We start from the raw sequence: 14,511 nt of genomic DNA on the forward strand, positions 1-14,511 counted from the left end.
ATAAGGCATTCTGACGTTCCGGTGGGAGGAAGGCTTTTTCCTGCGTCGAATCGAGTCGTGCCCCGATGAAATCGATGACCTGCGTGGGAATAAGGGATGATTTGTCGCGGTTAATGCAGAGACCGAGAGCATCGAGTAGAGCGCAGGTCATTTGTATATCAGACAGGAGAGCTTGCTCAGATTGCGAGACGATTAGCCAGTCATCTAAGTATGGGTATATCTGTATTCCCCATGTCCTCAAGTGTGCGCATACCGGCGCCATACACTTCGTAAATACTCGAGGGGCTGTGGCCAAGCCAAAAGGTAGGACGTTAAACTCGAACAGGTCGGATCCGACAGTAAAATGTAGAAAGCGTCTGTGTGAAGGATGGATGGAAATATGAAAATAAGCATCCTTTAAATCCAGTGAGGCGAACCAATCCTCTCTTTTCAATAACGGAAGGATATTTTGCAAAGTGGTCATCCGGAACTTCCTTGGTTTAATGTACTTATTAAGAGTTCGTAAGTCCAGGATCGGACGAAGACCACTGTCCCTTTTCAGGACCGTAAAATATCTGGAATAGAATCCATGCAATCCTTCCGAGCAGGACAATTGTCGAATCGCTCCCTTGAGAAGTAGCTGGGGGACCTCATCGCATAGCACCAATGAAGAAGGTGTGAAGCGGATCGGGCTTGAAGGAAGGATAACATCGAATTCTATCCTATATCTGAACTGGATGATAGATAACACCCACCTATCAAATGTAATGGACTCCCAAATAGGGAGTTGGCCCTGGAGCTGGTTCCCAAAAGGGAGAAGGGAAGGTGGTGTTGGGAGAGGATGGTTCGCCCAAGCCATCAACGTTGGCGTTTATTGGTATCGAATCACCGACGGCCTTGGGAAAAACGCTGCTGTGTTTGCTGTCTCCAATGCTGCCGTTGATATTGCTGGCGAGGGTAGTTTTGCTGGCATGGATAGTATGGTTGGTTCCGGTAGGAAGACCGAGGCCACTGCCACTTACGTTATTCTGGGAGCTCCATGCGGCGTGCAGTTAGGCGTGATTCGTGAATCGCCTTTAATTTGCGGTTGGTCTTCTGGTGGAACAGACAGGTACTGTCAAATGGCATTTCCTCGATTCTGTGCTTCATCTCATTGGGGAAATTACAATTGCGCAGCCACGCATGTCGGCCTAACGAGATGGCATTGATGAGGGCCCTTGAATCGGTGTCTACATGATGACGAGCGGTAGACAACTGTTGCACCACCACCTGCATCGCCTCCTTAATGAAAACCCTAGCAAGGTCTGCTTGGTGGTCTGGAAGGGAGGAAGCAACGTTATCCAGCTGCTGCATGATAAAGTACTGGTAACGTGCCAGTGTCGCTTCGTAGTTCGATATGCGCACGCCGAGTCCAGAGGCCGCATAGACTCGGCACGCAAGCATATCGATGTTCCTCCCTTCCTTGTCCCGAGGAGCGGTATGTTCCCTGGACTCCCTGCCCTGGGAGGATTCAACCACAAGAGAGTTGGGTTTCGGGTGACGGAGCAGGAAGGGAATGTCATCGTCACGAGCTCTATACATGGCCTCATATCTGCGGGAGATAGCTTGTGGTTGGGCCGGTTGGGCCCAGGGCTGGACCATAGCCTGGCGGAGTGTAGTTATAAGCAGCAGAGCTATGGATGCGGACTGCTCTCCCCGAACGACATCATAAAACCGATCTGTGGAGGGGCCTGGCTGTTGATGAGCTTCGATTTCAAGCGAACAAACTAAGCAGGACATGAGCTCTGTGAAAGAGACATGCGGTTCATCGGGTGAAGCAGGCCCTTGGTATGTGACAGCCACATCAGGGGATGTGGAGTCGACCTCCGAATCCTCGGAGTCTTCCATGTAACGTGGCCGGTTTTCGCTTGAGGAGGAGGTTTCAGGGGAGGTTGGGCGCCTCATCTCCGTACGCCTGGAGATGGATGGTACGTCCCTCGGGACCAATGGTGATCTATGATCCCGAGGAAAATAGGGATATGGTTGGTAACCACCCCAGCCGGGGGAAGCACCATATCCCAGGATCAACCAACTCTCATCTCAACGTTCGGATGAAAGGCTGCGACATCTGGGAGGTAATGGTGAGGCCACATGAGGTTCAGTCGGTGGCATAGGTGTTAGCGAGCGGTCCCTCGGCAGGGAGTCTTTGATCTCACCATCAGAGATGGACTCCCGAAGCAGCTCCTCCTGTTGCTGGGGATGCACGCTCTCAGGCCGAGTGGTTGGCCTGGGGGATCCCGGTGGAATCACCTGTATAACGAGTTGCAGGGCCGGTCCCAAGGGGCTCGGTACCATGGCGGCCGTCGGTACCGAAAAGCCCGATGAACCTGAGCCCCGGTGTTTTGGGCGATCAGGTTTCTTGCTCTTGCGAGCGGCCTTATCCACCTTCTCCTTCCTCAGCTTCTTATGGGTGGAAGGTTTATCCAGACCAGTATGCTTGTGCTTCTCCCGTTTCTTAGGCGGGGGAGAAGGCAGTGACTGAGCCTCCATAGAAGCGGTGCCTTCATCCGAAGGACGCTGCGGAGGATTGGCAGAGGTCGAGGAAGGACGCTTCGGCGGAGCCGAGGCAGAGGAGGCATAGATCATGTGGATCAACTGGCGACATTTTAGATTCACATTCAATACATTTGCGGAATGCTGCCCACTGCGCCATCGCGGAAAAATGAAGAAAAGAGGACAGTATAGAGGGTAAGATAATATTTTTGTTAGTTTGTTTGTTTGTTTTGCTTTTTTATATATAGAGAAAAGAGAATTTAAGAAGAAAACGGACAGAATCGGGAAGAAGAACAAACTTGGAGCAAGAGGAGTTTAAGGTTTTTGAGAAAAAAACAACGAAGAGGCACAGATCTATAGCGAGGGATGAATAGACACGAGGCACAGCAAACGGCGGTCACAAAGACTGAATAAAATGGCAGACACTCCGCTCTATTTATACCACGAAGGGGGAGGGGAGCGGAGTTTTCCCACCAAAAACCGTTAGCTTTCTAATCTTCCGGCCTAGGCACTGCGCAGGCGCAGCAACCCCATATGTGTGATGCACAGAGGCCACGATGAAGAAGTAGATATATACCAACTGCATAATTTCCTCCCTCACTGGTAAACTTTCACTTTGTAAACTTTCAGACTTTGTAAACTTTCAAAAATATATGTGCAAACTCCTAAGAAGCCCTTGAATTGACATTAAATTAATTCATTCATATTATTTCCTTGGCAAACCATTAATGAAATAATCAAAACCTTTTTTGCATAAAGCGTTGGCCAAATCTGTTAGCAGAACATTTCTCACCTTCATAGATTGCATCATTTTAAAGGAAAAAATGGTTAAGAAATGCTATTTTTATTTATGGTCTTAATTACAAGAAGAGGGGAGGGAGGGAGAGACGGACGGAAGGGGAAGGAGAGACAGGGAAGAATGAGAGAGAAAGAGATTTGACCACACTTGAGGAAATCCCCTCGTCTTACTGAGCTAAGGATTAGGGTTCTACACAATCCTTTGTTTTGTGTATGTGACTGCTAAGAAACCCATCCTTCTCTCACACCAAAGTCCCAACCAGAAGACCAGGCATATGCCAGGGTGCAAAACCTCTTTAAACCTGGGGTGAAATTCCATTTCAGACAACCTCTTGGGAGCTGCATTCCACTGATGGATAGAAGCAAGGTGGTACAGGCAGGCCAAAAACTATTCAAAATGACAGCACAGTTTTGCTCAAAACTCTTCCTGCTGGAGAGTTTGCTGAAATTCTCACCAAGCCACAAAACATGAATCATCTTGTTCTTGATTTCAATTGCTTTGCTTCTTGTTCAAACATAAGAAATGTGCATTTTGCTGGGGGATGGGATTAAGTGCACACCCAGATGTGCACATTTTCCCCATAAAGTAAGTGTGAAGCTCTTTCTTTTATTTTAAGTGTGCATAAGTGAAAGAGTACATTTTTCAAATGGCAGTGCATGTTGGAAGCAAGCAGGCATTTCCAGAAAAATTGCACCTGCTTCCATGTTCCTGTTCAGAAGTAGAAAAGGGACCAGTCTGGATTTTAAAAAATGAAGGAAAATGCAATTGTCACATTTCCCAACTTGTTACCGGGATGACGTAGGAACAGCATTCCAGCCTTCGAGAATGGAAGAACTGCACCAAAAGGCACCCAGTGGTCCGTGGCCAGAGGAAAAGGGCTGAGGCCAGGAAACAGGGTGCCACCAGCTGGTGAACTCTGAAAGACTTCAGAAGGAGCAATTTTGCACTGAGCCTAAGGTTCTCCACCCCTACTTAGGATATCAGGGAAACCCATAATATATCCTAATAAGTTAGGAATCTCAGTACCTGCATGAGGATACAGGGTGGATAGGTCTCTTCAAGTACCTGAAAGGCTGTCACAAGGAGGAAGGCCAGGCTCTCTTCTCGATCATGCCAGAGTGCAGGACATGGAATAACTGGCTCAAGTTACAAGATGCCAGGTTCCAGCTAGATAGCAGGGGAAATGTCCCGGCTGACAGAGCAGTACAACAACGGAAGCAGTTACCTAGGGAGGTTGTGGGCTCTCCCACACTGGAGACGTTCAGGAGGCAGCTAGACAGCCATCTGCAAGGGACAGTTTAAATGGAGCCCTGCACTGAGCAGGGGGTTGGACCTGATGGCCTTCCTGGACCCTTCCAACTCTAGTATTCCATGATTCTATTCTGTGCCTCTGCAGCTTTTTGAAAGTTGCATATATTCCACAGGTTTACAGTCCAGTTAGTTAACCTTTGGAGGGCATTTGATCAAATTTCCAAATGCATGTTAGCATATGTGGATCAAAACTGGGTGGGGACTGCATGGGGGCTGTAGAATCTGATTTCATCAGTGAGCTAATGACATAGTGTAACACAGATAGGTAGATTTAATAAAATCCATGCATCCTTTCTGTTAACTTATACAGAAGATGTAAATATTCTTTGCCTCATCTTGAGCTCAGTCCAGTAAGAGTTTTCCAAAGCTTGACTGACCACAGTTCTCCTAACTTCTGCCTAACTTCCAGACCCTAACTTCTGCCTAAGTCTCTGAAATTTTAAAAAACAGCCAGTGGGAGTTCTAAGCACCCTCTCCTTGGCATACAGTCCTGGATAAAGAATAGGTTTGATGTCGGTATTATTTGTCTGGGTTTTCTGCAAAAGGTGTGTTGGGAAGCCGTTGTGTATACAGTTATATGTAGGTTCAGCAGAGGTCAGTATTAAGTAGCAGAGTCAGTCAAAAGGCTGCTGCTAGCACCTGGATCTGGTAGAACCCACACTGTGAGGCTTACTACAAAAGGAAAAGGGTTTGTTTGTTCACAACAATCCATAGGTGACTTGCACGAGGGAGAGATGTTGGCAGGTTCATGCAGACATATTTGGTTCAGAAGGAAGTTCCATGGTTAGATGGGTAGCTTAGAGAAAGAAGAATTACACTTCTTCTCTCAAGGGAGGGAAGGAGGGAGAGGAAGGCAAATGGTCAGGTTACTTTTGTGCCTTTACAGGTTTGGTGGGAGGAGCAAAAGGGACAAGAAAGGCATGACTCGAGCACACGGATCATTCGTGTTTTTTCTGTGGCATCAACCCGTTTTCTCTCACTCTGGTTAGTGGACATAACCGTGCGGCATTTGTGCAGGCAAGGTTGCACAGGCCTCACCAGGAGCTCTCTCACTGGACATCCTGACAAAAATATGCAGCCCCCTTTCTGTAATAGTGCCCAACTATGGAGCGCTCTTGCATCTGAATCCCTCTCTTCTTTTAGATGCCAATTAAAAATGTTTCTCTTTCACAATCATCTTGGTGGGTGAGTTGCTTGGTTTAATTGGCTTTAATGGTTTTTATGTGTTATTCTGATGCTGCATACTATGATTTCAGTATCTTATTTAGTTATGTACAATTTCATTCCATTTTTATTTAAAGAAGTTTTAAATGGCTTAATACATTGTTTAATTTTGATGTCCTTATCATACCTTACCTTTTATCATTATCTTATTTATTGATCTTACTTTATTGTTCACTTTTATAATTTATCATGTGTTGTTAAATGTATTACGCATTGTATAATAACATCTTATGAGCTGTCCAGAGAGCCTTATGGCAAAAGGGTGCAGCACACAAGATAGGTAGGTAGGTAGGTAGGTAGATAATCATGTCCTTATTTGTATTGTGTAAATTACAGAAGAAATTAATAACCACAGTATGAATGGCAGGAAGAGAAGCAGAACATCTTGGTCATCACAAAGATATTCCCAGGCAGTGGAAACAAAAAATACTCGAAGATTCATTGCCTCCCCCTTTCCCCGTGTGTATGTGTTTGTGTGTCTGTATATTCTGAGGATAAAGAGGGGAGTTTCTTTGCTAGATGCCTAAACAGGAAATCTGAATTCTTTGGAGATGCTCATCAGATATTCTGAACCTGAGCTGTTCACAATCAGGAATGGCCAGAAATATTTCATCCATTACTGACAAGCAGGTATTTTTGGGGTCACTTTCACTGGGCAACAAAGGTCACAGAAGGAGCTCTCCTGGCATCGCTCTTAATGTATTCTGCTGCTGGTGCAAAGACAGTTCCCTCATGTGATTGGTTTGATGCTCTTGGACTCTTCGGCTTCACAGCCCAGAGTTAAAATATAGGAAGCATGTTAGCTGCAAATCAAAATGCAAATAGGAAGAGAAGGAAAATATAACCTCCAAACAGTCCCCAGCCCTCAGATAATTTATTGAAGAACCTGAGTTATAAACATGAGTAACCTGATTCAGTGCTATGGGTCCCAGAGATGCAGAAATGACTCACATATGCACTTGAATGGTTACAATTTAAACTACAAAGCAGTGAAACAATCAATTAAATAGCAGGATCCTTACCTCAGGAGAGGAGAGGAGAGGAGAGGAGAAATGCAGCACTGAAAAGTAGACAAAATAACACAGCTGGCATAAATGGTTAAACATCCAGGTTGGGAGAAATACTAGTCCTTGGTTTTGCTGATATACAACTTTGCCCTCATTTTACTATGTTGCAAATTGCTTGCTCTGAGGTTGGGATGGGGGGACTTGACAGCCCCTATGTATTGATAGAATGCTAAAGTAGGAAGCCAAAAGATCACTGGAATAACAGGTAAGTTGGGCCTTGGAGTACAAAATGAAGCAGGGCACAGGCTGGTAGAATTTTGTCAAGAGAATACGATGGTCATACCAAACGCTCTTTTCCAACAACCCAAGAGACGACTCTACACATGGACATCACCAGACGGTCAACACAGAAATCAGATTGACTATGTGCTCTGCAGACAAAGATGGAGAAGCTCTATACAGTCAGTAAAAACTAGACCAGGAGCTGACTGTGGCTTAGATCATGAGCTTCTGGTTGCAAAATTTAGGCTTAAATTGAAGAAAGTAGGGGAAAGTACTAGGTATGACCTAAATCATATCCCTGATAAATATACAGTAGAGGTGACAATAGATTTAAGGAATTAGATCTGATAGACAGAGTGCCAGAAGAACTATGGACGGAGGTTTGCAACATGGTACAAGAGGTGGCAACTAAAACTATCCCAAAGAAAAAGAAATGCAAGAAAGCAAAATGGCTGTCTGAGAAAGCTTTACAAATAGCTGAGGAAAGAAAGGAAGCAAAAGGCAAGGGAGAAAGAGAAGGATACACCCAATTGAATGCAGAATTCTAGAGAATAGCTAGAAGAGATAAGAATGCCTTCTTAAATGAACAGTGCAAAGAAATGGAAGAAAACAATAGCATAGGGAGGACCAGAGATCTCTTCAAGAAAATTGGAGATATGAAGGGAGCGTTCCATGCAAAGATGGGCATGATAAAGGACCAAAATGGCAGGGATCTAACAGAGGCAGAAGAGATTCAGAAGAGGTGGCAAGATTACACAGAAGAACTATACAAGAAAGAGCTTAATGTCCCTGATAACCACGATGGGGTGGTCACTGACCTCGAGCCAGACATCCTGGAATGTGAAGTCAAATGGGCCCTAGGAAGTCTGAGCAACAACCAAACTAGTGGATGCGACAGCATTCCTGCTGAGCTATTCAAAATCTTAAAAGACGATGCAGTAAAAGTGCTACACTCAATATGCCAGCAAATTTGGAAAACTCAACAGTGGCCACAGAATTGGAAAAGGTCAGTTTACATTCCGATCCCAAAGAAGGGCAATGCCAAAGAATGTCCAAACTACCGCACCATTGCACTCATTTCTCATGCCAGCAAAGTTATGCTCAAAATCCTGCAAGCTAGGCCCCAGCAGTATGTGGACTGAGAACTACCAGAAGTACAGGCAGGATTTCGAAGAGGGAGAGAGGATCTAGAGATCAAATTGCCGACATACACTGGATCATGGAGAAAGCTAGGAAGTTCCAGAAAAACATCTACTTCTGCTTCATTGACTATGCTAAAGCCTTTGATTGTGTGGATCACAACAAATTGTGGCAAGTTCTTAAAGAGATGGAAGTACCTGACCATCTTATTTGTCTATTGACAAACCTATATGCGAGTCAAGAAGCAACAGTGAGAACTGGACACTGATTGGTTCAAAATTGAGAAAGGAGTTTGGCAAGGCTGTATACTGTTGCCCTGCCTATTTAACTTATATGCAGAGCACATCATGAGAAAGGCGGGGCTAGATGAATCACCAGTTGGAATTAAGATTGCTGAGAGAAATATCAACAACCTCAGATATGCAGATGATACCACTCTGGCAGAAAGTGAGGAGGAACTAAAGAGCCTCTTGATGTGAATGAAGGAGGAGAGTGCAAAAGTTGGCTTGAAACTCAACATTAAGAAAACTAAGATCATGGCATCCGGTCCTCTCACTTCCTGGCAAATAGATGGGGAAGAAATGGAGGTTGTGACAGATTTTATTTTCCTGGGCTGCCCTGATCACTGCAGACGGGGACTGCAGCCAAGAAATTAAAAGATGCTCTCTACTGGGGAGGCAAGCTATGGCAAATCTAGACAGCATACTAAAAAGCAGAGACATCACCCAGCCAACAAAAGTGCATATAGTCAAGGCCATGGTTTTCCCAGTTGCAATGTATGGCTGTGAAAGCTGGACCATAAGGAAGGCTGAGTGCTGAAGAATTAAGGCCTTTGAATGGTGGTGCTGGAGGAGATTCCTGCGAGTCCCTTGCATCGCAAGGCGATCAAACCAGTCAGTCCTAGAGGAGATCAACCCTGACTGCTCTTCAAAAGGGCAGATGCTGAAGATGAAACTCAAATACCTTGGCCACCTAATGAGAAGGAAGGACTCCCTGGAGAAGAGCCTAATGCTGGGAACAATAGATGGCAAAAGAAGAAGGGGACGGCAGAGGATGAGGTGGCTAGATGGAGTCACTGAAGCAGTTGGTGTGAGCTTGGGTGGACTCTGGGGGATGGTGGAGGACAGGAAGGCCTGGAGGAATGTGGTCCATGGGGTCGCGATGGGTCGGACACGACTTCGCGACTAACAACAACAACAAACATATTGATGAACATGTGAATGGGGAAGAGACCTGCTTCTGCCAGCCACATTTAGTGTCAGTATGAAATATGGGTCTACAGATGTCTACACTGAGAAATCCTCTGTGTTAGGGAGCATCCTGATTTTATTCAGCTCCCCTCACATGATCCCGAGCCAAGCTACACATTACACTCACCATGTAAGAATGCAAAGCCTCAATACAGATTGGGACCACTCCACTCTAGGAGAGATGGGTTAATCCTTCCCACATCACTTTCTTCCCTAAATTCTTCATTTCTAAGGGGCGTGGTGCTAGGAGGAAAGGGCAAGGTGAGGAATTCAGAAAAAGAATTTCAGGGGCTCATAGTTTGAGTAACATGGTTCTTTATTATACGCTCCAAGATAAAGTATAGTTCATTTCCTACCCTTGCACAAGGAAGGTCTCTGGCTCAGAGGCCTAGTGCAACTGAGCCACAAACAGCATGAGAAGGAGCAGCCTGAATCAACCAAGCCTTGCAGGTGTTGGCTTTAGTAATTTGCTTCTCCAGGTTTGTTACTACATGGAGCAATTAAGAACAAAGTGGTGGGGTCAGGGGCTCATTCATTCATTCATTCATTCATTTAAATAAATAAACAGATTTTTCTAACCTGTCCCCTGAGCCAAAAGTGCTTGCCTTCTCCTGCTCTAGCATGACCAAAACACTGGATGCAGCCATTGGTGTGGCTATGCATAAGGGAACATGCTTGGAGCTTGGATTGTGTTACGTAGGAGAAGGGGAAGGGGAAGGGGAACCTGCTCCTCTCAGCCCAGTTGCACAGACTGCTATGTGGGTCCAACCCAAAGAATTCTCTTGGAGGCCAGAAAGCATCTTTCCAATCATCTTGCATGGATGCCTGCATTATGGCAAAGCACTCACGCCACTGCTCGCTGATGCCAGCTCTGACCATGCTCCTTACTGGCCACCCCTTGGGTGCTGGTGCCTGAAAGGGCTGCGCTCCCATTCACGCCTATGGCACCATGTTCTTCCACTTGACGGGAGCTGCATACAGTCAGGTTTCTCCCAGACATGGAGGATTTTGAAGCACGGAGATCTGAAGGCACGCACGTCACACCGTTGCCAGATGTGGCTGGCAGAAGCGGGCCTGCTCTCCACTCGCACAGTCAGCAATGTGTAAGGGCTCTCAAGTCTTCCAAGCAGGCCCTCAAGGCAAGCAGGCCGCAACACAGCGGGATGAGGGTGAAATGGTACATCAGCTCAACCAAGGCTCCCAACCATGGACCCCAGCATTTCACTATACACTCTTCTCCAACAAGAGCAAAGTGCTGCTGTCGCGAGGAGATGGATGAACTGCTCTGCTTCCCTTTCTGCAACTTTTTCAAGCACAGGTTCATTCTCTCCTATTTTCACATCACCTTGTGCTTAATTTCTTTTTACGTTAGCACAGTCACTGGGCACATTTTTGTATATCTGTTTTCCCCCTGACATGCAATTTATGGAGCACATTTCCCTCGCACAAATGCCTCTGAATATATTTGTTCCCTAATGTTTCTACTTCTGTATGGATTTTTTGGATTGGAAAACAGTGTTGTGAATTTCAGAGAAGAGTGAAAACTGAAGGATACTTGAGGTTCCACTTTGTGTATTAGTGTATTTATCCATAGTTCACATTTATATTTCACATTTTCCTTCAAGAAGTACAAGGCATGTACAAGATCCCTCTCCTCCCCATTTATCCTCACAACAACCCTGTGAGGTAGGTTAGGCTGAGAGTTGTTGCCTGGCCCAAATCACCCAATGAGGTCCATGACGAAGTAGAAACTTGAGCCTGTGTCGGCCCAGTCCCAGGCCCCTCTAACCACCACATTGCTCTGGCTCTCAAGTTTTCAAACCATGAGCTCCTAATAAAATCTGGACCAAATTTTAACCCCATCTCAGTTTTTGAGTGACTCATCATTGCTCTGGATTATGAAGAGCATGGTTTTGAGAAAACCAATTCTTCTAGCTAGGGAATTCCAACAACAACAGTTCTCCTTCCAAAAGCTTGTAAAAACAGAAAATTAGAACTCTGAAAAATGGTCAGAGCAATCAAATGCCCACCATGCCCAACACAACATGGAAGGAAATTTTTGGTAGCATAAATACAGGCTGGCTGCATGTTATTCCCTTTGCAGGCAGAATGTTCTAAAAATTAGCAAATCTGTTCCATGCCACATTTGCTTCAGAGAACATCTTTCATGTCATAATCAAGGAGTATACACATTAGAAGGAAAACCCTCTTGCAAAAAGGGACTGCAGGGAAACAGATGGCAGCTAAGCGCTTGGCTCCATGGAAAGTCATTGAGCTCTGGTACTTTAAAGAGGCATGAAGGGCAGCGAGGTTCTGAGCAAGTTATAGCCCTGCTCGCTTGTTGGATAATTTCTTTATTGCATATGCAGCTGCCTTTCCATCAAAAATGGGCCTTATGATGGTAATAAGATCAGGACAAATAAGACTTTGACTTAAAACATTCAAACAATCAATTATAAATCAAAACGGAAAGTTATAGAAAAGCAAGTAAACAAAAACTCAGAGTTAAATGGAAGCCCCCCCCCCCCCTCATTAAAACCCTCTTACACAGCAGATCAGCTCACATGTGGAAGGCTGGCTGGTGCAGGACCAACCTTGGCAGGGACTTCCAGAATTTGAAGCAGCCACTGCAAATCAGCCTCTTTCCATCCACAGGTGCAGTTAGCTGACTCTGTACTTTTGTCTAGACTAGCATTGCCTTCCCAGAGGTTTTGGACTCCAGCCCCCACAATGCCTAGCTGTTGGCTATGCTGGCTGGGCTTAATGGGAACGGAAGTCCGAAACAACATGAAGACCCTGGGTTGGAAAAGGGTGGTCAATACCCACCAGTGATTTACTGCTTGGAAGCTCCCAGAGTTGGAGGCTTCCAAGTTTCCTGTGCACGCTGGGATGCAGCCAACAGAGGAAGAAAAGTGGTGGCAGTGATCACCACTCTCTGGTATCTGGCATTCTTACTAGATAAGCTTTTCAGCCTATCTGGTAAGGCAGCTTCAGAGGAGGAGGAAAAGAGGGTTGATAAGGCTCAGGATGCATTGTGCTCTGTCCTCTCCAGTCTCCTTGCTTCCCCACCGCCCAGATCCATCCCCTTTCCCTCTTCAAGGTCAAGCTTTCAGCCTTGCAGAGACAGCAGGCATGGTTCTTGCATGCCAGCTGGGTGGGCGTGGATTTCCAAGCGCTGCTTCCAACCTCCGAGGCCTCTTCTAAGCAATGCTACAGTCTCTGGGACTGCTCCCTAAAAATCCTGATTTCTTGAACTGAGACACAACTCAAAACACCTTGTACGACCCTGTTCAAGATGACCCTGTTCTCTGCCCTGCATTTTACTTCAGCTGAGAATGGAGCTTTCTCAGTTCTACTACTGCAGCAGTTACACTGGTTTAACGATGGGGGTTTTGCATGGTGACCATGCATTTTTGTGTGTTTACTTTCCTTTTTGAAGACCAGGCTCCTGTGCTATATTACAACCAGCACTAGAAATCCCTCCTGAATTTCTATAGCGCTTTGCCATGTACTTGCCACCCTTTGAGAGCCAGTACCCTCGTAAGGCCTCTCAGGTCTGGAGAACAAATGGCTCTGTGTCTGGCTTTGATCACATTTTAAAAGTCATTCCCTATATACTGTAAAGACTTCAGGGAAAATGCACATTTAGCTTTGCTTACACTAATTTGTGGCTGGGTTTTGCCATGCAAAATTCACCTTGTTTAGATAAAATCACCTAAGCTGAAAACATAAGAAAGCCTTATTTGTGAGTTGCTTAGTCACATAGGCATTTCCGTTAAGCTTGAATATCAATAGCTTTATGCCTAGTTCTCAACTTCTCTCTCCATAGCTCTTAATAAAGTTGTCGGCAATTGCCAGGAAATCAATATTTTATGCAGTTCAGTGTGCACCAGTTATAATGTGCTTTAATCTCTCTCTTATCTACAGCGCTTGCCAGGAGAGATAAAAACCATGCAAAGCATTCTATTTCTTTCTTTTGTGCATTCCAGATTTGTGTTTAATAACCCATATGACTTTGTAAAATGAACTACAAAATGGTCCCAGCTCTGTTCTTTGATAGCAATATGCAATTAAGGTAAAGGCCACATTTGTTTGAGAGAGCACCCGGCCCATCCACAAAAGCTGCTTCTTATAGTGACTTCCCTTCAAAAGTCCTCTCAGATGGTTTGTCTTCACTGGAAACTCCAAGTTAGCAAAATCTGGAGACAAACTCGGGAATGAGAAAAGGCCTTCTCAGAAATTTTCTAAGGATTATTGACTTGGAAGAAGCATAGAAAAGAGAGGAAGGTCCTACATGGCACCAAAAAGAGGTGTTGGTTGGCTTCCGGTAGCCCTCACTGAAAGCACCTTTCCATGAGTGGGTGGCCACCACGGAAAAGGACCTCTCCCTTGCTGCCATCCTTCAAACTTCATCTGGCAAAGGACCTGTGAAGATGGCCAGAATTGGCTCATACTCTGCTGCAGCACTGCAGTCCCAAGCCATGTTAGACTTTCTTAGCTAAAACCCAGGGGTCAGCAACCTGTGGCTCCAGAGCCGCACGAGGCTCTTGAACTCTCTGCTGCAGCTCCGTCGCTCAAAACATGAGCCGGCACAGCCGCTGATCTGCTCGAAGCTCCACTCAGGAACACAGCGCTAGCTAGTTAAGTAAATCAGCTAGTTAAATAAATCGCTACATTCCTCTGCTAAACAAGCTTCCTGCAGGCTCTCATGTTACACGAAATGAAATTCTGCTGAAAGGATTCTCTTTGTCCCAATGTAATCTCCTTCATCTGAATGTTAAAGCTGCGCTTTGGACCTGTCACACTTCACAGCACTTGATTGTTTATCTGCTAATCAGTCACTAAACACACCTATATTTCCGGCACAGCCCCCGATCTGCGGACCCGCGCCAATTTACTGAGCAACACCCCCCCCCCGCATGTAGGCCAACCATGGATAAATCGAAGAAAAGTTTCTGAAGAAAACCAAACGTTTAATGGTACGTGG

This window comes from Varanus komodoensis, unplaced genomic scaffold (assembly GCF_004798865.1).
Source record: "Varanus komodoensis strain SLA01 unplaced genomic scaffold, ASM479886v1 scaffold19, whole genome shotgun sequence".
Lineage (NCBI taxonomy): Eukaryota > Metazoa > Chordata > Lepidosauria > Squamata > Varanidae > Varanus > Varanus komodoensis.